At 40.0% G+C, this 25334-nt stretch overlaps 2 long non-coding RNA genes across 2 annotated transcripts in view; both read right to left on the reverse strand.

Annotated features, from left to right (window-relative positions):
- Window positions 1-25334, reverse strand: part of LOC109039043 (uncharacterized) — a 36720-nt gene that overhangs the window by 9423 nt on the left and 1963 nt on the right. The window lies entirely within an intron of this gene.
- On the reverse strand, window positions 11547-17660 carry LOC140225927 (uncharacterized). Its single transcript, XR_011900768.1, has 2 exons — window positions 13898-17660; window positions 11547-13851 (listed from the first exon to the last, which is right to left on the reverse strand). It is a non-coding gene; the product is annotated as an uncharacterized lncRNA (long non-coding RNA).

A 25334-nucleotide genomic window follows, 5' to 3' on the forward strand; every position in this document is an offset into this window, starting at 1 on the left:
TTAAGCGAATTTCGTTTTGATTCAAGCAAAAATCCGATCGAATCAGGAGTATTTTTTCTTGTCGATGTTTTCAAGAGTCTGGACTCTAGATCCAATGTGTTTTTTTTTTTTCCCAGGGTACGAGAATAATAAATAATTGGAAGAAAAATGAGAAAAAAAGAGACTGGAAGAAAATAATTATACAATTTAGAATGAGAATCTTGAAAAAGGAAAATAAAATGATTTGACATCGTGAGTGTGTGTACGCGGGGGAGGAAGATGATCTCAGTTTCTTTGAGCCTCCCCACCCTACAAGGAAAAAAAAGGATCGTTGACCTTACAATGCTCATAGTAAATTCCAGGTTCAACCAAATTTTCTATTCTTGGTTACACTCTTACCTTTCTCTTAACAATTCTTTAGATCTCCGTAACAGTGCTGCATTGGGAGCCTGGAATTCAATTTGAGCGTTGTAAGAACAATGAACCATGTTTTTCCGTGCAAGGATAATCCATCCTTAATCTCCCCTTTAGAAAAGAATGAAAAAGAGAAAAGAGAGAGGAATAAGAATGGGGAATAAGAGAGAGGAATAAGAGAGAAAGAAGGCGGGACAGGAGAGACACTACTACTACTACTACTACTACTACTACTACTACTACTACTACTACTACTACTACTACTACTACTACTACTACTACTACTACCACTACTACTACTACTACTACTACTACTACTACTACTACTACTACTACTACTACTACTACCACTACCATTACCATTACCACAACCACTACCGAGAGAGAGAAATAAGGGAGAAATAAGACAGAAAAAAGGCGGGACAGGAGATACAAAGGGAGGAAAGAGAGAAATGAGAGACAAAGGGAGGAAAGAAAGAAAAAAGAGAGGAAAAAGAAAATAAATGAAAATACTACTACTACCACTACTACCACTACCACTACCACTACCACTACCACTACCACTACCACTACCACTACCACTACCACTACCACTACTACTACTACTACTACTACTACTACTACTACTACTACTCTACCACCACCACTACCACTCTACTTACCTTCCTGGAAAAAAAGAGAAAATGAAAGAAATAAAAACGAACCCCACCTAACTGCCACGGAAAAAAGGAGTTAGCGTCTGAGACACGAGGTATGAGTGGACGACGTTACTTACCTTCCCTGTGTCTCGTAACTGTCATTTCAGCGCCGGAAACAGCCCTGAACGGCAGTCACGAGACACAGGGATCGTGAAGCAGCGCCGTTTCACCGTCCCTCTCGTGTCGCAGACGCGAACTCCTTCTTTTCCGTGGCGGGTAACAATGCTCCGGTAAAAACCATCCGTTTTTACCAAAGCGGCAGCAACCAGCCTAAGGGTTTACGGGGCCCCTGTCCAACGGGGGTCCGGCCAGCGGTCGGGGTGGGTCTGCGGATGGCTCCTACTCGTGCGTCCACCGGTCCGACGTCCAACAGTCGAGTTGACGGCTTGCCAAACGGTCCTTCAGACATTCCGTCGGACGGCATTCTACCGACCTAACTTCGCTTTCATCCTATTGCAGGATTTTCAACTATGGAGTGTCACCCGTGTCAACGCCGTTACGGTTTTCTTTCAAGAATTGTATATTCCCAGGGGTTAGAAGAGGGGTTTTGTGAGTAGTAGGGAGCGGACTGGCTGGGGGATGATCACCCCCTTAGCTACGTCATACATGCCTAACAGGGGCCCCCTAAATCACTACCACCCCGCGGGCCCTTCAATCAAATTGGGCCATGGGCCCCAAATCTATTTATCGGCGGGGCCCATCCCCAGAAAATTGTATGCCAGTCCGTCCCTGATGAATAAATAAAAGATGTGAGGGGGGGGGGAGGATTTCAGCGAGGCGAAGAGGAGCATTTCGTTTGCAGGTCCCCTTAGAGCCTCTTTAGAATGTTATCCCCCTGCTTTCTAAGGACAGGCCCCCAATCCTCTTTCAATCCCCCCCAAAGACATTTTGAGGCGGTTCGCTCATGGATTACACCGCCGATAAGAAGGATTCCATTACGGCGGCACTGCGTAGAAGATGTATCTTTCACGCAGCGCCATCTTGTGATTCATCAAACAGAGAAGTATTTTCAGCGTTTATCCGGGACATCCTCTCCGCCCTCCCCTATTTATCGGCCAATTATTTTCTCCCCGCATCTTAACCCCCCTTCCTTCACACCCCTGGGACAATTTGTTTTGACACAGATGACGTTCCATAGTTGAAAAACTCAGGCTGAAAGTAAAGTTAGATCGATAGAATGCTGCCTGACGGAATGCAATGTCTGATGGACCGTTAGGCAGGCCGTTCGCTCGACTGTCAGACGGACCGTGTGGACGCACTTTTACCGGAACTGACGGCGCCGGTCGTCATTGTACGCCGCGGCCGAGAGATGCAAGTCGCTCCTGCAGCGGAACCTACGAGGCCCCCCTGAAGATTCACCTCGAGGGCCGTGTTCATTAGTCGTTCTTTAAGTGGCTCCTTTCCTCGGGGAAGCCCTCTCTCGCTTTTAGTCGAGATGAACGGAGATCTCCGCAGGAGTTCCCTGATTGATTAGGAGTTTTTTTTTTTTTTTTTTTTTTTTTTTTTTTTTTCTTCATTTTTTTTCAAGTAGGCATACTTTATTGTTAGCTTCCAACAGGGGAAATATAAACAATTTGCGAAAATTACGAGGTAATTGTATAACAAAGCGACAAAATGCTAATCGCTTATTAACATAAGATTAAGGAGAAAAAAATAATAATTATATGAATCTCTAGTGAAATTTAAAAATAACTTTAACTCTGGGAACAGACCCTTATGAGAGATTACAATATAAGAGGAATTAAGAGGAATTTGATTATGAACGACTATGAACACGGCCCTCAGGCTCTTCGTCGCGTTTCCGAAAGGGCGCAGCACTGAGCCGCGCCCTAAAACGCGAGTTCATTTTCAATATTCACCTTTTCAAGCCTTACTAACAACCCAGGCACCAACCGTTGAGATTCTAGTGGAATCTATGTTATGCTTTTGAAAAATTAATGTATCTTTAATTACTGCTTCATTCTTTAATCGTTAATCATCCTGAATGATAAGATGGCTAATGTTGTGCGAAAATTGCGATATTGTAGGAGGACTCAATATGGACGATGCGAGCCGTAAATCAAATAAGTAAGTCGGGATTATAGAACTGAATGATCATTGCCGAGCTTTTTATTTTCTTTGAAGGAAAGGGACATTATTAGAACCCGATCAATGCATTTTAAGAGCTTCTAAAAATCTGTATTTGCCGCAGGCAGTTAGCGATCGCCAACATTTAGCAAGCGGCATGGGTATTCACTCGTTAAGCTACAATAATTTTCATCACCGAAGTGAGTAGTTTTATTTGCAAAAAACTTCAAAAAAGCATCGTCTGCTTGGAACGCCTTCAAATCCTGGCAATACTCTCCGTTTTGCCAGGCAGTTTGTTCAGTTGCCTATCCGAACCAAACTCAACTAAGGCGACTAATTTCACTACTAACACTCTCGAGTGTGCTAGTTCGTCTCTTTGAGGATAAAAAAATCCTGCTTGAATTATCACAAGTGCCAAGCTATATCATAATACTTAGTATCTCGTTTCATCACTGTAAGATTCATAATCGGTTCTCTTTTTTTTCTCTCTCTCTTCTTTATTCACACAAATATGTACATGCCTACATCATCTGCATTGATTACTGCTTTCTCTGCTTTGCCGTTTCGTAAGTAACTATCATCTCGAGCCTACGCAAATCTAATTCTTGAGCTTAATACAGGGATGCTTGGAGAATAATGCACACAAAAAGCAGTTTCTCTAATTGAGCTCCAGTAATCTAGGGTTCAGAATCAAGTATTATAGCTTCATTAGTTTGGGATAACAATTAGGATTAATGATGAATGAAAATTTCAACTGAAAAGTAAGTTTTCATTCATCTTTTTTTGCCGACGATACATCGCACGTAAGGGAAACCACAAGGAAACTGTGAAAAAATAAAGTTTTCTGACTCCCATTTTGAATAACTACGGAGGAGTGGGAGAGGTAGGTGCGGGACCAATGACGTAGGGTTTTTCTTTCATAAGATTTCAACACAGAGAAGATTTCTAAAAAGATATTAAATATTACGTATGGCTTTAATCTGAAGGAAGAGTTTTAGTATCATCGGGTTTCTTAAATTTTCGCGTTCCTAGCACCGCTCTTAAAACAGGGACCTCAAATCCTGGTTGAAAATTTAAAAATGCAAACATTTAGTTTAGGGATGGAAGTGAATGTTATCCTTTCACAATTATATTGGTATTTAGGTTCAAAAAACACAATAAAATGGAAGCATTCGGATCTGCTGGAAGCGTGAGGATGCCCAGCAAACAATAATCATTTCCTACGCCATGTTTATTCAAACTACAAGAGCTGACTCGACTGATTCACGGGGAACTCCAAGTATTTCTCTCAAGACATCACATTACATTATTTTTAAAAAATAGGGATATTTCAAAACAACACGTTTTTCTCTAGACACATATTGTACCGTCGACAAGAACTCTCAACTCAGATTGGGAAACTTTCAAACGTCCAGAAGAGTTCGGATGTTTAAGCTCATAAAGCCGACTCGTTTTTAACAAAGTAAATGAGTAAGAAAAAATTAATGAAGTCACTCCTGTTTCCCGATTGTAAAGTTACACTGTAAGTACATAGGGTGTCCCAAAACAACTGAGACCAAGTCTGTAATTCAAAAAGTATGATAGATATCGAAATGCGGTTTATGAAAGGTTGTAGCCCATACTATTAGCTATCAAACCTCAAAATTTGAGCTTATTCGGTTGAAAACTCACCGAGTTATAACATTTTTTCGGGGACGAGCTGAACAGAACCCTCCACTATTTTCGAGTGATATTTTTCATTTCGCGAACTGTTCGTGAGTGGCGCTGCAAATCGCGACGCTGTGGATCGGGTGGAGGGATGAAGTGGTATTTGATCTGGATGCAGGTTTTATCCTATTAACATGTGTTTTCATTGCAATCGTCCGCGGGAAAGCTCAGTGCAGCCGAAACCGTCAAGCGTAACCGAGTGTTTTCTCGCGAAGCACAATGAGTTCGCCCGCTGAGTTGAAACAAGAACAACGTTATGCCATTCGCTATTGCGTTTGCCGTGGCCTTTCTGCCTTCGATACTTTAAATGAGATGACAGTTGCTTATGGACTAAATCGACTTGGAAAAGTACTATTCTTCGTTGGCATAAATGCTTTTCCGTGGGTCGAGAGTCGGCAGCTTGTTTCAACTCAGCGGGCGAACTCATTGCGCTTCGCGAGAAAACACTCGGTTACGCTTGACGGTTTCGGCTGCACTGAGCTTTCCCGCGGACGATTGCAATGAAAACACATGTTAATAGGATAAAACCTGCATCCAGATCAAATACCACTTCATCCCTCCACCCGATCCACAGCGTCGCGATTTGCAGCGCCACTCACGAACAGTTCGCGAAATGAAAAATATCACTCGAAAATAGTGGAGGGTTCTGTTCAGCTCGTCCCCGAAAAAATGTTATAACTCGGTGAGTTTTCAACCGAATAAGCTCAAATTTTGAGGTTTGATAGCTAATAGTATGGGCTACAACCTTTCATAAACCGCATTTCGATATCTATCATACCTCCCGAATTACAGACTTGGTCTCCGTTGTTTTGGGACACCCTATGTAAAATGTTACTGAACTGTCGCACTCGCAATGCTCATTAGGATCCAAACTTCTCTAAAAGCGCGGAATGAACTACTGACTCAACGCAGATTCTTTAAAAATCTCGTATAAACGAAAAAAACGTGCCAATTCTGTATTTAATGCTTAAAGATGGAGTAGTAAACTAAACATAAATAAATATGCTTATAAGGAAACGTAAATAAATGTAGAGATAAATCTCATGATGTGACTCATTACTTTTTAAATAAATAGGGGTACCCTTGCCCAAACCCCTAGGGGGCGCTTTGAGGGCTCCTGTGAGAAGATCTAAATAGAGGAGGGGCTCTTCTAAGGTGGACTATCTCCTTTAAATAAAACATGAAAACCAACTCGGGGGATATTTTTAGCAAACAGTGACCAAGAAATGAATATTTACAGTTTTTAAATAGGAAAATTTACATAACTGTATGACGAAATAAAAAATGAACACTAGGGGTGTCACAGAACCTACACTAATGCATGATGAAGAAGTAATGCTAATACTTTTTATTCTTGGATACTAGGGTGTTCCTAGAGTCGCAAGTAAACGGCTGTTGAAAAATTTGGGGTTTAGTTGTATGAGGAACAAAAACACATCGCCCGCTGTGCTTACTTGTGCACATGGTTACAGATCACACAAGTAAAGGAAATCATCATTTTCAGATCAAATTTCAGCTCAAGCCTGAAATTTGAGTCTTAGTTACAGTTACGTTTCCGTGGTTACCATTACTTCGGCCCCGGTAATAAACAAGGGCGAACTGCGACCGAAAAAATGATAAAGAGTATAGCGGCCTATCAATGCTTGAACCTGCCTACTTTAGTTGTTCTTTTGTCGTATAAAGGAGCCAAACGCGATCCGAATTAACGCTAAATATCGACTGGTCCATCGAAATTTTTTCCGATGTTCCCTTGCCTGCCTGCTCACCCTAATACTTAATATAATAACATTTTTATCGCAGCTGAAATCATAAATGTTACCAAAAGAGCGGCAGCTTCCTAGCACTGTAAAAGCTAAGAGCTGCTTTCGCCGTGCGTTCCCGAGGAAATTTTGCGTTCACAAATGCAGCGACAGACCACAATAAGGCCTCGCAGCAAAATGTTTGATTAGGATACATTTTTTATATTACTCAGAGCCAAAGGGTCGTAACTAATAATCTTTCGAAGAATGAAAATAACGGTATTCATGGAATTCTAAATTAAACTTTTTGATTAGTAAAAAGTTTGAAAAACTTGATCAACGTACTTAAATGAAGACGATGTATTTAAAAATGGCCATTAAATGACGAGCGAGGGGAGAGAGGAAATAACCAAGATTTCCGAGAGGCCTTAGAATGAAAGATATGTAGGTACGATCCTTCGACTCCGAGCTACAGATTTACATTCACAAAAAATACATGAACCTAACCTAACTCTTCTTTTTTATTCTTTTTCTTCTTTGTTTTTTTTATTGTTTTTTGTTTTTTTTTGTTTTTTTTTTGTTTTTTTTTGTTTTTTTTTTGTTTTTTTTTTGTTTATTTGTTTTTTTGTTTTTTTTTGTTTTTTTTTATTGTTTTTTGTTTTTTTTTGGTTTTTTCTGTTTTTTTTTGTATTTTTTTTGTTTTTTTTGTTTTTTTGTTTTTTTTTGTTTTTTTTTGTTTTTTTTGTTGTTTTTTTTTGGTTTGTTTTTTTTTTTTGTTTTCTTTATCTTCATTTATTTCCTATGATAGACTTTCAGAAAAAGTATACACTACTTCAGTTCTTTGGGGACCGTTCATAAAATACGCGACGCCCTATAGGGGGAGATGGGGTCGAGAAGAGTGTTATAGGTTCTTTTTTTACACGCTAAGAGTTACGTGGCGGGGAGTGGGGAAATTCGAAATTTTGTGTTACGTATTTTATGAAAGGCCCTTACATAGTCTCTGTTCAAACGATTCTACTACCCTTTTTTATTGAAGAAAAAAATTCTGCCATCAAATCCCAGAATCCACGCCAGTTACGACTTTTCGTCCACAAGTTGCCGCCATGTTCCATATCCACACATTCTTCATGATTCTTCTTCTTCCTCTCTTCATTCATTCCGCGATCCTTCATATCGTTGATCTTCATCTTCTTTCTTCATCCGAGGCAATATCTTGAAAATATTCTTGTCTTGTCTACGCGAAGTGACCGTTTCGGTTCCATTTTTCCAGTCGGTGATTTCAGGCAATGACTCTTCTCTGTATTACGTCTTGTCCATGAGGGTCTCTTCCCTGTGCAGCGGATATATTCATCGTTCACAGGGACGTATCATCATTAATCTGAAATCTTGATCATCTCTGATTAAACGGTGCGATTGTTCCGTTCCGTTGTTTTCGTTGGCACAAAAAATCGCGTCTTCATCCTAGTGCCGTAATGAGCCATATTTTCACATGCCTCTAGGTAGTGGGCATCAAACCCGACTTTGACTTGCTTCTAATGCGTTGTAAATGAAGACTCACTCGTGGATGACACATTCACTATTGTCAAAAGCATCAATCCTTCTATCAGAGTGACTGCTGGCATTGTACTTTTTAGACTCTATAAACCGGTGAAAAATGCAGACTCGGCAAGTTGATGGTATCTGAAGACATTTTCATGATAGGGCCTGGGGTTCCGTGCAATTGTAACCTCAGATTGTCAAAAATTGAGACCATCTTTTTTTCTTTGCAACTTATTTGGCTTCTATTCCCTTTTCATTTAGCAAGTTAGGAATCTGCAGCCATCTATAGACATATGTGTTTAAAATCAGGAGACACCAGAGGGATTTTTGGCATATCCGTGCTCCAGGCTTTTCAAATTTTCAGGGATTAAGGCCGAGTAGAATCTGTTTCTGCAGATCCACTCGTCAGTTCCGGGAAAATTTGACGCCATTAATGAGACAATTTGAAAAAAACTGATTTTCAAATTTTCAGGGATTAAGGCCGAGTAGAATCTGTTTCTGCAGATCCACTCGTCAGTTCCGGGAAAATTTGACGCCATTAATGAGACAATTTGAAAAAACTGGTTTTCAAATTTTCAGGGATTAAGGCCGAGTAGAATCTGTTTCTGCAGATCCACTCGTCAGTTCCGGGAAAATTTGACGCCATAATTGAGACAATTTGAAAATACTGATGCCGAGGGTTGAGTAATCACCATTTACCAACGTGACGAAGCTGGTATGCAATGTTTGTGGCGCCTGCGATATTGAAGATATAATTCAAGTCTGACTTTTTCGAGTCTGCATTCTTCTAGATTTACTTAATCTTCGACTAAAATGCCTTTTGAGTCGCTGTGGCTCCGCTTGAGACTGAGTACGCATTTTCCGACTGTATGGTAAATTCTCCTTCGAGAGGAGAATACAGCCTTTTTCGTCAATGATGCGATATCAAGATGGATTCATCGTTGACTTCCAAATGATGACTTCAAAAATTGAGAGGAGAATACAGCCTTTTTCGTCGATGATGCGATATCATGATGGATTCATCGTTGACTTCCAAATGATGACTTCAAAAATTGAGAGGAGAATACAGCCTTTTTCGTCAATGATGCAATATCATGATGGATTCATCGTTGACTTCCAAATGATGACTTCAAAAATTGAGAAGAGAGTACAGCCTTTTTCGTCAATGATGCGATATCAACATGGATTCATCGTTGACTTCCAAATGATGACTTCAAAAATTGAGAGGAGAATACAGCCTTTTTCGTCGATGATGCGATATAATGATGGATTCATCGTTGACTTCCAAATGATGACTTCAAAAATTGAGAAGAGAATACAGCCTTTTTCGTCAATGATGCGATATCATGATGGATTCATCATTGACCTCCAGATGATGACTTCAAACACTGACTTCTGATAAGCTTCCTTGTGTTCCGGTGAGATTTGCCACACCCCATTCTGAAAATCTGTACCTCTTCTTGCAATTTTAATACCTTGAATAAGTTTAATCTTGTCAGAGTTACAACCCTGTTGCCATTCGGTAATATCCGGCTTACTCCGTACACCAGGCGATAATCGACTCCGCACTCTTTCCGACGTATTCTCACGATGTGAAAGAGATCAGTCCGTGAGCATTCTTACTATTATTGAATGGTGTAATAAGAAGCGTGTATTCTGAGGTTCTGCGTGATTTTTCGGGATTCGAGCCGAGCAATCATCAATTTCGCAGAATTTAGGGGTCTTCTTACTATCTAAACTAATTTTCATTGACGGTGAAACGGTGACAGTGGACGGTGTACAAGTTGCACACGCTGGCAGGCTCAGGGTAGGCAATTTGCAACTTTCGTGTAGCGTTTGGAGTATATCTACGAAGTTGAAGGCGCTACATATGGAGCGCGCGTTCATTGCCTGCTGCAATTCGAATTGGCAACGTCACAAAATGTGTGTTTTGCTGGCGAAGGCGTACACTGATTAGGAACTTTCTGCTTCTGATTGACTAAAATACAAAAATATCTATGATGTGGGTCTCGTTGGACGTTCTGCCAAAAATTTAAGAGCCGCAAAAATGAAAGCCGTCGCTACGAAAGACCAATAATGGTACTTAGTTCATATAAGAATGTCATCCAAAATGTTTGGTGCTGTGAAAACCGTGTTGCTCGGACAAGTTAATCATCAGGCTCACAGGCGGCACTCATTTAGAATGTTTGCCGTGTAGTAAACATGTTGCTCCAAAATACTGACTATGTGGTCCGTTTAGAGCACAGAGTATGTTTTATGTTCTAAATGATTTAACAATCGCATTGACATGGAACACAGAGGTCCCATTTGTTAATAATTTGAAAAACAAGTTGGCATACTGGTCAAATGTAACGAAGTCTTCAGAAAACGAACATTTTTATAGGTAAATAGCAAGTGCCGAAAACCAACATTGCGCTTTTGAAAATGTTGAGTTGTGACTTTGTGAGTAGATTCATATAGGTAAATTGACATTTTTCAGTAAGCTTATTTCAGGGAGTGAGTCGAGAGAAGAGATATAGATGCAGAGGACGATCCTGGTCAGAAGACGGTGACCGTAACTTACATCCACTTCTGCTATTTGAATCAAATTTGACCGCTTGGAAGAGCTGAAACTGCGACTAGTCAAAATAACATTCAGATGATTCCGAAGTTTCATCCAGGGTTTACGTTGGAGAGGTCCGTGTGGATCAAATTCGGCGATTAAGAACAATTCGGAAATCGTTGCAGGCAAGAAAATGGGATATAAGATGGCAGTACTTGGAAAAAGCCGCAGACAGCCCCTGCGGGCTATAGGCAGGCAATAAAGGGTAACTCGAAAAAAAAAAAGAAAAAAAAGATTGGAGAGATTTCAAATCTCATCAAAATATTTCAATAAGTTGCACGACGTCGTGAAATATTTCCTATTTTTCTAGGGCAAGAGTATGCAAGCCGCACAACCTAAGCTAACTTTTATATTAGCCCCACTTCAAGTTCACAAGCTAGCTTATTTCGCAATGATTAATGATGTTATTAACACAAAGGGGGGAACCCAAGAGCAAAATCAGACAGTTCTTCAGGGTGAAAACAAGAGAAGTGTTTGAAAAAAGAGAGAAACAAAGGGGGGAAAACGTGCCATTAGAAAATATCTAGCAACGCGTCGCATATGAACAATACTATCTTGATGAAGTGCACAAAAACTTATGAAGAGATTCGTAAGTAAGTCGAAGTAAGTTAAGCGACTATATCCTGCTGAGGGAGTAAAAATCTCTTGATATTGTCACAAAGTCTAAACTGATAAGACTAGCTAGCTAGAGCTGTGGCTACTTCGTGATAAGCAGGGAGAGCTGACAACACTGAAAAATGGTGTCATATTGGTGAGGAAAATTGAGTATTCAAAAACGAATGCGCGTGAATTTTTATCATGCATGGTATACCACTGTAGTTGAAGATCTGTAAATTAAAGCACGCTTTCCCTAATCTTTCCAATTTTTCCAAAGAGGCTTATCGTGCAAAATTTCAATATTTTATTTTCTTAGAAAAGTAAAACCCTAGTTAAATACAATGACACAGTTGAAGACGCATGAATGTCCGGTATTGAAACCAGAGATCGATAAGCTCCTCCGATAGTATTTCGGGGTGGTACACTCAGTAATAATTTTAGCATTAGCTATTAGTTTAAATTATTATTTCAGTAATGGTATCAGTATTGAAAGAAATTACTCGTTATTATCATTAAAAAGGATATCAAAAATTGCAGATTTAAAGTCAGTCCTAAAATCGAGTGACTCTCTCTTCATATATTTAGAATTGACCGAACACGAGTGAAGAAATTTTACTGACATTTCAAAATCTTTGGCTCGCATCCGTGCAGCTAGATTCAACTGACATCAGCAGAATTATTTATATCAGACATCGTATTCATCAAAAAGTAGCTCGTGAAAGTGTCTTATAAAAATCGGTGTTAAAAAGTTCGGGATCAAAATACTTTACCGCAGACAGCCCCTGACGGTTAGGCAGTCGAAATTGGACTTCATTTTACAATTGGAAACCACTATTTCCAGCTCAATATAGAAACAACCTGTGTGCCATTGGTTTGTATATGCAGATAAGTACCTTTATATGTGAGTCAGATATTTAGTTCCTATTGCAAAATGCAGTCCAATAATCTCCTGTGAATTACATACAATAAAAACACCTTTCATTATTAAGTGCGACTGTTAATCTATCCTAGTTTTTAAAACGCGGGACATATGATGGAGCTCCGCCGACAGCCCCTAACGATTAGGTAATATTCAATTCGCGCTACACGAGTATAAAATAAAATTTGAACAGTTAATTTTGTCGGACTCTTCTACGTGTGTTCCTGAGAGAATATTGTTAGGGCTACTCAAGTAGATTACCAGTGGCGTGGCGTGAATTGCGATAAATCGATTGTTATGCCATTTAAACCCATGATAAAGAATCGATTATTAAGGTGTTCGCTGCGAACACCCTGTTTATCGATCCTTTTCCATAGGTTTAAATGGCCGATCAGTCGATATATCGCAAATCACACCACGCCACTGTATATTACGTAAACCATTTAGCAGGGAGGAGGTCTATTCTTGCCTTTTTGGATCTTACGATAAGGGAGGGGAGGGGTCTTGCGGACAATTTCCATAAAAAAAAGAAAGAAAGAAAAAAGAAAAAAAAATCCCAAATTTTCTGATTCTTAAAATACTTATGTCCGACTGACATTTAATAACCTAATCATTGCACTCACCGCCTGTTTCGTCTCTGCCCGCACGCAGTGCGGCGATTTCGGCCAGACAGCGAGCGCACTCTCTTGAGTTCTTACACTTGGATAAGTAGATCTATGGAGTAATGGATATCAGACTATCTGGCTATACATTATACATGCATGTATTACATGCTTCCGAGGAAATCTATACTGACCAGTACCAGATTTCTGATCATTGTAACCATTTAACTGGTAAATCTAGACGCACGGTCAACACGCTCAGGAGTCTGATGCTGGCCAATAGATTTCCTAGGAGATAGAAATGACCAGACAGTCAAAGACCCATTCCCAGCATATTTTCTGTGTCGTGCATGCGGATTGAACGAGTTATCTAAAGAGGGACGTAACCGTCAAAAGTAAAGTTTCGAGATAACATAAAAAAACTTGAGCTCTATCGACAATTTTTCATATTCCTGTTTAAATAATATATTCAAATCGTTTTTATCGTTTATAAGTGCTCTGCGCTGGGGAGGTGGCTTAGAACTTACGCCTTTTTTCCACTAAAGCAGATATTCAAATGTTTGGAAAAAAGTTCAAAGAGTAATTTCATTTAGAATTGCAAGGTGGTAAAATGTGTCCACCCTTAAAAAACAGTATTCAGTCGTGAATTCAATTGCTGAAAATTCGGCGGTTACGCCTTCTTCAAATAACTCGTTCAATCATTGCCCTCACTGCCCGTTTCGTCTCTACCCGCACGCAGTGCGGTGATTTCGGCCAGGCTGTGAGAGCAATTCCTAAGTTCTTACACACATCAGTGACGAGGAGAACAAATTAACATTTTATCTATTCTAATTTTCTTGCTAATTTACTGCAATTTATATTTAAAATGAAAATATTACTTCCGATCAAAACGTATTGCTGGCGACGGGTATAAACGGGCAGGCTGAAACGATGAGAAAAATTCACGAGGACCGGTCGATATTAGGGGTGATTTTTAACCATAGTTGACCTCCTTCAAGTGCCAAAAAAAAAAACACTTAAAATGGGCAGTTGACCTCCTTCAAGTGCCAAAAAAAACACTTAAAATGGGCCAGTTCAAGCAGTGATGGACCTAAATAGGTTGCCGGTTAAATTTTTGGCCCACGATTTAGGCCCTGACTAACGAACAACATACGTCTTGTTACTATCAAAAAATATACAAATTCTGAGTAAAAAAAAAAGTTTGAACGCAAATAAACGCGAGGTAGTGTTTCACTACTACTGCCTACTTTTTGTTTTTCAACAGACGTTAATGCGTGTGGACAAGGATTTTTCCAAAAAATTCAAATCATTTGGCTCAAAAACTAAACGTATCGATGAGCAATTTAGATCTAAATTTCCACTCAGGTGCTACTTGCTTTGCAAGAATTTAATACACTTTTTCCCATAACCAGTCTGTGAATTTCCATCGCTCGTTCACATAAATTCACAGATTATTTCAAAGATATATTTTCCATTTAAAAAACTGTAAAACATCATCGGTGGTTGCATCGAACAAGGGTAGAACCGGGAGAGCCGGGGACCTTGGACCTTCATAGTTCTACTTGACTCTCTTGAAAGATGGGACCTTTGAAACTGTATTTTAAATTAATTTACACATTTAAAATGGCTCTTAGGCCGTCTCAATTTCTAAAATTTAAAAGGAGGCATCCTCTCCAACCCTTTTAGAAGCTGGGGGCGACTTTGCACAACCCTTTGGTGGAATGTCTTCCTACGCGCCCCATGACCCTCTCCTACGATTAAATACCTCTCCTACGAAAAATTTCTAGTTCCTCCCATGGATACGTATTTTGCGACCTTAGCATCTACTTATTGTTGGCTCAAACAGATGGAAATAAAATTTAAAACTGTATTGTGAATAAGGTAGTGAGTTGCGTTAAGAACAGTGAGTGTAAGGAGCATTATCATTGTTATTCTTTTCTTTGGAAGAATAGGGCTTCGGAAATATGAGTATTCAGTGGATCATTTGAGAAAGAAATCATTTGCGTCAGAGAAGCTACCATTTACGAAAGGATCCTGATGAACATTTGAGCTGCATGTGATGCAAAAAATAAAAAATGCGTTACGGAAGAAAACTGCTTGGCGGAAAACGCGAGCACTTGGAAAATCATGAAAAAATAGAAAGAAAACCGCGAGCACCCTCGGAATGTTACGGCTTAGTGTAACAGACCTGCAAAATTTCTATGATTTCCGGAAAAAAAAGGGGCGAGAAAAGGATTACCTCATTAAAAATATGCTAAAAATAGGATGCTCGAAGGGATGTCTTGAGATTCATTGAGGATCAATATTTCATTCAGAAATGTTTTTTTTTTTTAAATTCGATCAAATTTCGAGAAAAAGATTATGAAGGCCTTTATAACCTTGGTGCAAGAAATATTCGTCAGAGATCTGGATTGAGAAGAAAAATGTGACTGAAGGGAGGATAGATGATTTCATGACTGGCATACTAAGTACAACAAACATAATCCGAATGCTTCCAAAATAATTTATATCGGGATGTACGCGGTATGCGTGAAGGATTCCTGCAGTCTTGTAGGCGCTAATATATGCGTTCCATGCCGACCGCGCGCACTGTCGTTTGGTGCAATGCGTTAAGTATCCCTACAGGTTTTCAGGCGTGAATACGCGCTTTATGCCTACCGCATTGTAATCGGCACGATTACTCTGACTCGCCGAGTTAAAAATCTCTCAACTTTCTACTTAGATTCTTTAAATAAAAAAAAAATGTTTTTTTACTAAGATGAAGTTCACCACTTTCTGTATTGATTTTAGTCAGTTGAAGTGTGCTGCATAAAATCCATCTATTAATTTTCTTCTCCTTATTTACTATATTTTAGTAGTCTTAAACAAGAGGCATTGCAAGTGGGATAATTACAAGAAATAATATAAGCGCGCTTAATTACTTTTAGTGAAATTTACTAAGATTGCGTTTAATTTTAGTGAATATTACTGGGAGATTAGATTTTTTTATGGGGGGGGGAGGGGGGAGAGAGACCTGCGACCGTACTAGTGAAGTGGTGCACACACTAGAACTTAGGACTGCAGGACCCGGCGCACACTAAAGAGGATAATACACCCCTGTCATAGTGTCATTTCTCGCACATATCTCTGTGTACACATAAGAAGAGACACATACTAATACGAATCCTGAAATTTTTGAGACTCGTGTCGTTTTTCCCAATGTATTCAGTTTTCATTCTGTCTGGTTTAGATTTTTGGGCTATAGATGTACTATGTGCATTTCATAAGCATTTCCCTTCAGGTGATGTAAATGGGATTTCGAGTTGAGGGGGTATCAAGGAGCATCTGGAAATTATACGCCTAAAGATTCAAATTAGGCACTGAAGACAGCAATATATGAGTAGGCTCATTAAGCACGGCAAGCAGGAGAGCAGAATTCAACTGCAGATTTCTACAGCTCTAAAGATGCGTAACTATTAAGGAAATAAATACTTAAGAATAGTCGACGATGCTAGGGTAAATTCAAATTACAGGCACTGAATACAGCAATATATAAGTAGGCTCATTAAGCACGGCAAGCAGGAGAGCAGAATTCAACTGCAGATTTCTACAGCTCTAAAGATGCGTAACTATTAAGGAAATAAATACTTAAGAATCGTCAACGAGGAGGGTAAAAGGCAACGGTATCCAAAACTTAAAAGTATCATTTCTCATGAGAGAATTTTTTACACCATCCTCTTGAAAATTTTTCAGGAAATAACCACGAAAGAAATTAGAGTTCATTCTCAGTTCACGACAAAAAAGATTAATTTCAAATAAGGGATAGGAATGTAGACAAATATTTCAAAGTGAATTCCTTGAAATTATTACTAAAATGATGACTTTAACTGCAACGTTCGGTGGAATCGTATTGTCACATTTCATCTCCTCACATGGCTTAAAGCTGATTAGTTATAGAAGAATTAAACTTTTTAACGACTTTCTTAAAACTAGGTATACGGCCGAATCGTCATAGTGGGTGCCTGGGTTTAAGGCCTTGAGGTGAATCGTGTGGAAGCTGGTAAATTGCGCCGATTCCCAAAGAAGCTGATCGTAAATTGCGCCTATTTCGAAAAGAGCACGGATGGAAAATTGCGCCGATTCTGCCTTATTTTGCAGTTTTTCAGAAGGACCTGACAACGCTGTTGATCAATGCAGCAGTAGCGAAGCAGATGAGATTGAACGTGTTATCTCACAATCAGTGTAGATAGGATAGAATCTATGAAAATATGAAAAAATCTATGAGTACTTATATGAAAAAGATCAATCGTCCGAAATTAGTAAGTGGCTTCATCACATTTTTGGACTGTTTATTTCTTGACCCCGACGAAGTTGAAAGTTGCTTTGTGGAAAATTTTATGACTGACTGTCCAAACGATGACAGAGTAAAGTTATATTGTGATTACTTCGTGGACAATTATCTGGACGTTGATGTCACCTATCCTCCCTATTTATGGGCATGTGCATCGCCGGACACGTTCAGAACAACTAATTGTTGCGAATCGTTCCACAGCAAATTCGGTGACTACTTTTATTCGGCACATCCACATTTACCCGCTTTTCTAGAGGCTCTACTACATTATCAACTCGAGGTCTATAATAAAATTCAAAGTATCGACACTTCTGCAAGAGTCAGACCCCCAGTAAGCGAAGAACAAGCCAGAATCAATCAACTCCTCATATGGACGACGTGAACTCACTCGGTATCAATTCGCCAAACGGGCATCTTATCACTTCAATTCAGAGAAAAAATAAAGCGCAGGTAAGCTTGCATTTTAAGTTTTTAAGCGCTCAGCCGATAGGCGGCGCTTTTTGATTTCGATTTGCCACTAGAGCTCTAGTATAGTAGGGCGCTCAAGCGATCAAATGGCGCACCAACTCATCGATGCACGAAACGCCATTTTTACTTTTTTTTTTTTTGATTACCTCATTATGCCTCTGTGAATACGATTAAATGCAAATTAGCGTAAGAAATAAATAACAGTCCTAAAACTCTCTTTGCTATGCGGTTTATAGTTATCCTATAATTACTTCTGAAAGTTCAAGATTCGCGTTCTGTTTTCCGAAAACTTTTCCACCGGTGATAACCTTATTCGGAGACCTTAGTAGAATTCGCCTACATCTAGGTTATGTGTCTTTGACCTAGGTACTGGAGAGTATTGCCATCCTTTTGCCCTTCTCTAATTGGTTCATGAGTTTTGGCGTCTTTGGCCCTCTTCTGGCTTAATAAGATCAATGTTCATTTTCTGTAGGTACATCAAGGTAGATTTACACAGGTATGGAAAAGTTGAAAATTTCCCATGAGCCTCAGTACGTGTCACATGACCTCGTGACGTAGGTTAAGGGGCCCGTTTTTTAATTAAATTACAATCAAATTAACATTCAAACGTTTGTGCGTTTAAACACTAAAATTAATATCGCATAACCAAAATTGTGCAAAAAATCCCACAAAATTTTGACAAACGATAAACCGAACATAATAAATCAAAATTATCAAAACATCCAAAATGGCTGACGTTAAGGGGCCGCTGGAGAGCCAATCAGAGGCCAGTTGTTTAGTTCTGTCCATACCTGTGTAAATCTACCTTGTAGGTACATAGCCGCGATTCAGATTCAGATCAGATGACACTACTCTCCCGTATTTGCTTCTCGCGTCTCGCTTACTCCTTTGTGTTTTCATATTTCGTCCATCTCCCTCCATCCATAATTAATTCCATAATCCATCCGCCTCGTTTAAGATTGTGTTGTGAAATTTAAGATTGTGAAATTGTCTGAAATTTGAAGCATAATATTTTGGAATTATTCAAAGTATGTCGTGTCTTGTCTTCAGACTCGTTCTGCCCACCTCGTGAAGTTTGTGAAAGTTTCTGAAGTATAATGCTGTGAAATTATTTGACCAATTATCATGCTACCTCAGAGACTGTTTTAGTGTTTTTGGGTTAATTAAAGTATGTCAGGTAGGAGATCTGCCATTTGCGATACATGCAAAATGCTTCATTATACTAGTGTACCACAGTTGTTCTCAAGCACCAATTACAACACGGTTTGCATTTTTATGCTGAATAGCATAGATAAACGACTGGAGCATTTTGCGCAGCTCAAGCGCAGGGATTTGTACCTTCGTAATTGTCACCACCTCATCGCTGCAAATTATGAAAAGGACCGCTCGAGTGTATCCTTGATCATAGAATATCTGTTATTCTCAAAGCGATGTCGTCATCACATCCCTGTCAGTTCACAACTTCTAATTATTGAGTTTAACTAGGTGTCAAAAAATCTGAGATATCTGAAGTAGCAGAAAATTGTGTACTTTCAAAGTCTAAGATTTTTTGCGGCACCGACAGTTTCATAAATCTTCCTTATAACACTCTACTCTGAAACCGCTACATTCTACCTCTCACATTGCTCCATAACAAAGGTATGTGTTAGCCTCTTATTTGTACTAAAAATTCTAGGTTTCATGACTCATTTACTCATTCACTCTCTGGTGAATTTGGTTCCGTCAGATTCATTGCAAGACACCTTATGTGTTATCTCCGCAGACCTAACACAGACATTTGAACGCTCAATGAGAGCAAAATTTCAACTGGCCTGTTGTCTACTTTTCAGTAAAGAGGGTAAATAACCTTCCTTAAGGACTCGCTTTGAGACGATAAAACAAGGTTTCTCCATTACTTACCGTAAGACGATAATAAGTGTTCCACCAGACTATGTAGGAGATGAGGTTGAAAGTTACATCACCTCCATGTGTGAGGAAGTTTTCTTACCTACAACCTGATTTTATGACTTACAATAACAAAAGATACTGCTTTCGCCTGGCATTTTTTCATGCGTCGCATCGTCTAATAAACGGGGACCTACATTTACTTGATTCCATGAATAGGTAAAATGGCAGAGAGAATTTCGTCGAATGATCACTACGGCCATCTCTCATCCAGTTGGAGAACTTTTACTTACCTTTGATTAAAAAATTCATGAACCATAGAGTTTTTGGAAATTGAGTACACAATATTATTGTGAAAGATTTTTGAGGTTGAGTCTTTGTTTACATTCTCAAAGTATCAAAAGTTCTACAGTTTCATCGTGTTTCCTCCTAACTTTGTCAGCTTATGAGCAATGGCTCCTAATTTACTCAACTCCTCAGCAGGCCAAAACTCTATACCTCTACAGATACATATGAGAATCATGCGTTTCAACGAAACCTACGAGTCCTCTTATCATCACTCAGGAACCACCGATCTTTTCTGCAGGTGTCATGGACCATTCATGACAAATACTGTTGCAACCACCCTTATCCTAGGTACATATCTATGCATAGTAATTCTAGTGATCAGCTCCATACTCACAATGTAATTTCTGTAAAATACAGTTGGACGGTGGAATTACCAGACCCCGTATCTCGGTTTGCGACGTTGTAGACTTCCTTTCATACTTTCTTCTTTACACGGAAAACCAACCAACATCAATTTATAAAAACTTCTGCAATTTTTCTTCTCTGTGCAAAGAAAACTCTGTGAAAACCAAGGAGGAAAAATGATTTGTTCTCTGTCAAAAGAATAAAATGGGAGCGGAGATTTTTAAGCACCGCAAACGAGATACATGGTCTGCTAGTTTCACTGTTGACTTGTTACGATATACCTATACCTACAATATCCCTATAGATTACATTGAAGATATTACTGTCCCTGTAACAGTGACTGATTCGAATGTTATCACAGTAGAGGGTTTCAGATATTTGGGCCAGCATGGTTTATTAATTACACAGAACGTAAGTTACCTTTATAAATTAAGGCGTAGAGGCAACTTCTGCCTTTGGTTGGCCAGAAATTTCTGTAAACGCATTTAAATTCCTAAAATTTATGAGAAATTCCGAATCTACTAAATGAAAGCAAGGATTTCAGGAGAACATGATTAACAATTTGCTGTCAGAAGGAAAACTGCGGAAGGAAAGTGGGAAAGATTTTTCACTAAGGCTCAACATAATATGAGGAGGAAAAAATGAATGTAATTTCCGTTTACCCTGGTTATAATTCTGGTATTGCAAGAATTCTCTTTCTCTATTTACGTAATTACGTATTAGATTATTGTATTGTATGAAATCCTGTTATCACGAAGACAGAGTATCATAGAGCATAAACAATAAACATAGGAAAGGTTGTGTCTGATCATGAGTCATTAGAAGGTTTTAGCGTAGTGTGCTGCAACCTAGCGGACACATGGTGCCTTCGATTCGCGAAAAGTTACCTTCAGTACTCACAATCAGTTGCAGTTGATTGATTTCGTTTATTGTCTCATCATTTACCTATTAATATTTATATTTCGTTCATTTATTTACCTATAATATTTTTTACGTGTCCAATTAGGGCATCATTAAAACAATTAATTTGGCCTCGTTAAGTGATACGTTCATCTTTGATACATTTTCTTCAAATGATCTAGAAAAGTTATTTTTTTGGAGCCGTAATAGTTTTCTCTGTTTTTATGAGAAATCGAGGATTTTTTATGTATTAATATTTCGGTACTTAAGTAATGGATCATTATTTTTCTTATGGATCTTGGATTTTTTTTCGGGGGGGGGGGGGGAGGAAGCACAATTTTAGATGTTTTAATTATTGCAAATTTTAACATACTCAGTTAATAGGTAGTAAATTAAATCTGGGACTCATTAAAATTGCGCTCACCGCTGAGCGCTTCTCTAATACCCACGTATTAGAACTTTCCCGCTTGTTTTTTTTCAAATCGCTTCACCAGCGTAGTCGAACCATCAATATTTTTAAAACCCACTAAGAACTGTCTTACGTAATCGGCGCAATTTTCTTATTCCAATTTTTCGGGATCGGCGCAATTTACAATCATCGTTGTGCGGAATCGGCGCAATTTACCGACTCCCGAATCGTGTAAGGCCTTGAGGTGAATCTTGTAAGGCCTCGAAATGGTTCCGCTGAACCCGGGTTCCCGGGAACCCGAGTTGTTTTCATCGCGACTTGCCCCTCACGGCCGAGGCGTGCAACGGCGACCGCCGCTCGTGCAGTTCCGGCGAGGATCCCATCAGCAGACCCATACCCAGACCTGCTGGCGCTGAGCCCCGATGGACAGTGCCCTCCAAAACCCCCGGACCTCGCGCCACCGCCACTACACGCATGGCCACCCGAGGCCATTGTTACAGAGACAAAATCGCCAACGGATCCCCATCCAAGCGGAGCTTATCAATGCTCATCGATAAGTATCGATGAACGTTGGTGACCTCCACTTGGATGGGGATCTGCTAGCTGTTTGTCCGTGTAACGAGGGCCTCGGAGTCGAAGGTGCGTCTACGCAGTTCGTCCGACTGCCGGATGGAGGGTGTACGTCAAACAACCCCCCGGGCGCTCTGTCGGGTGACAGAGCGTTCGGCGGATTGCTTGGCGGACCATCCGTCCGATAGTCGGATGAACCGTGGAGACTCACCCTAAACTCGGTTCCCACCAACAACATGCACCACCACCAACATGCACCACCACCACCGACATGCACCACCACCACAATAACAACCACTACCCGAGACCCTCGTTACATGGACGAACAGCGAGCAGACCCCTGTCCAGGTGGAGTTCATCAATGCTCATCGATGTGGTGCCACGTTGGTGACCTCCACTTGGATGGGGATCTGCTCACTGATTGTCCTTATAACGAGAGCCAAGGAGTCGAAGGTGCGTCTACACAGTTCGCCCAACCGTCGGATGGAGGGTACGTCAAACAACTCCCCGAGCGCTCTGTCGGATGACAGAGCGCCCGGCGGACTATTTGGCGGACCATCTATCCGACAGTCGAACGAGCTGTGGAGACGCACCGTACAAAAATACAGTTAAAAAATAAGATAATAGTTAAAAAAGCGCCCCCCCCCCCCCCCTGAAGGTGATTTGTCAAGCTCAAGTGACGTGGTCGAAGTGGCATGCGATAAATCGCGTCGATTAGGTAAAAAATCTCGGTAGATATTGAATTTTTAGCAAAAAAAGGGCGATAGCCACAACACATAAGCCTAAAGAATCATTCTAAAACCAAAAATTGGCAAAATTAAGAGAAATGAAAGCAGAATAGTGCTAGGAAAAAAACTTCGCATTCGGTACAGAAATCGAATGCGAGATTTTTATCCTAACGCTATTCTTCTTTCATTTCTCTGAATTTTGCCAATTTTAGAGTTTAGAATGATTCTTTAGGCCAATATGCATTGTGCAGGGCCTATCGTACTTATTTTTGCTAAAAATTCAAAATCTGCCGAGATTTTTGATCTAATCGATGCGATACATCACATACCAATACGACCACGTCACTCGAGATTGACGTATCACCTTAACTTCAACAAGCGGGAGAAACAGGCGTCCACCCACTCACGATGTCAAATCAAAGAAATAAATAAAAAACATAACAAAAAAGAGAAAATATAATCAATTAGACGTTGACATAGGTGGAAAATGTTAGGGTGATTCGTCAAGCTCAAATGACGTGGTCGAACTGGCTTGCGATATATCGCAGTAATTAGATAAAAAGCCTCTATAGATATTGCATTTTTAGCTAATAAAAAGGGCGATGGTCCCTTGCGCATGAGCCTAGAGAATCATTCTTAACTAAAAAATATGCAAAATGTAGGGAATTGGAGGCAAAATCCTGATTGGAAAAAACATTGCATCCGATGTATAGAAATCGATAGGTAACTGACTCGAATGCGAGGTTTTTTCCAAGTAGGATATTACTTTCATTTCCCGACATTATGCACATTTTTTGGTTTAGAATAATTCTTGAGGATCATGCGCAGAGGCTATCGTCCTTCTTTAGTCTAAAAATTCAAAATCTGCCGAGATTTTTTACCTAATCGATAGGATGCATCGTATGCCAGTTCGACCATGTCACTTAGAGCTTGACGAATCGCCTTAAGATTATAAAGTAGTCAAACAATAGAGAGGGTAAGATAAAGATCCAAGAAGTAGAAATGAAACAGGAAAATAAACAGCAGATAGGAGGGAACTGTGAATAATATGACAAGAAAGCAGAGAAAATGTAAGAGGAAAAGAGTAATGAGTAGAGGGAGGTAGCACATACAAAGGGAGTCAGAGGGACCAACCGAAAATTAGGAGCGATTGAGGGAGCAAGTTAGAAGGGTTTGAGAAAAAAGAACAATGGGAAGGTAAAACCTAAATGATAAGCAGAGAATCGCGATGAGAAGAAAATAGGAATGTTTGTGAAAAAACGGCCTAAATTCCAACAATCCCTTCAAGTTAGGAAACTGAAGATACCTGACCTCATCATGGTAATCTGCATGAAAATGTAGAAACATCCTTAAAAATGTGGCCGGGGGGGGGGGGGGGGGATATTTAAGGGCCAAGAGTCGAAAATCAAGGAGAACAAGAAGGGAAAGGTCCTCATTTTTTAAAGTGGAGGGAAAGTTTGTGGAAAGCCAGTGGGCGGCCGCTTGAAAACATGAGAGCTTGGAAGATTCAGCATCCCTGAAATTCCAATTGAGGCATCTAAGCTGCCGCACTAAAGAAAAACGCCTTACGAGCCATCAGGTGTTGCAAAATTCCTTTGGTAAATCACGAATTTTCGGGGAGAATTTGTCAATATTTTTCTTCCCATTATTCAGAGAATTTGATTTGTGATTCGATCTAAAGTGTCTGAAAATGCCAAGGAAAAATATTCATGACTTTCTTCAAAAATAAACGTTTTCTTTGAGGACACCCCCCCCCCCCCCTTCAAAAAAAAGTACCTAACGCTAAGCCAGACAGCGCTCGAAATCCGAATAATGGTTAAATGAAATAGAAATGAAATACCGAATAATAGAATACGGCGAAGAAAAGTTTCCTCGACATTACAAGACCTCGCATTAAAAACGAAGATACTCGAGACTCGACAAAGTGGGTGGCACTTCTTTCAACAGGAGCTGGACTCGAAGCCGCCAATCTATCAGAGGAGGGGGAGGGGGGAGGCGGCTTGCACTGATATGATCGCAGGAGGATCATGATACAACGAGAATGAAAAGGGGAGGGGGGTGGCGGGAAGCGAGGAAAGTAACGCTCCTAAACAAGAGAAGTGAGAAGGTTCTCGACATTTTCCGAGAAAAAATTCGGAGAGGTAGGGGGGAGAGCGTAGGGACCTAAGAGTTTGATTGACAAGGAAGAGGAGATTCGGCAGGCTACAAAGGACAAAATCGAAGTCACGGGGGAAAAACCCGAAGTCTAGGAGGAAACAGAGCGAGGGAATCAGAATGAAATGAGCTGAAATCGCTCGCTCGGGCTGCGGATCCCGAGAAAAGGGTTTCTTATCTACCTAAAGGACCACCTGCAGACAGCCAGACATCCGGTGGGGTGTCTCGCCCGCCTGGTCGTCGCCAATTCTAATTTCATGATACTTCGCTCATTCCTTGTCCACGTATGTAATCAAATCAATCAAACGATGCCGCTCACCCTCTCATTCTAATTT

Source organism: Bemisia tabaci, unplaced genomic scaffold (genome assembly GCF_918797505.1).
Source record: "Bemisia tabaci unplaced genomic scaffold, PGI_BMITA_v3".
NCBI classification, from domain to species: Eukaryota; Metazoa; Arthropoda; class Insecta; order Hemiptera; family Aleyrodidae; genus Bemisia; species Bemisia tabaci.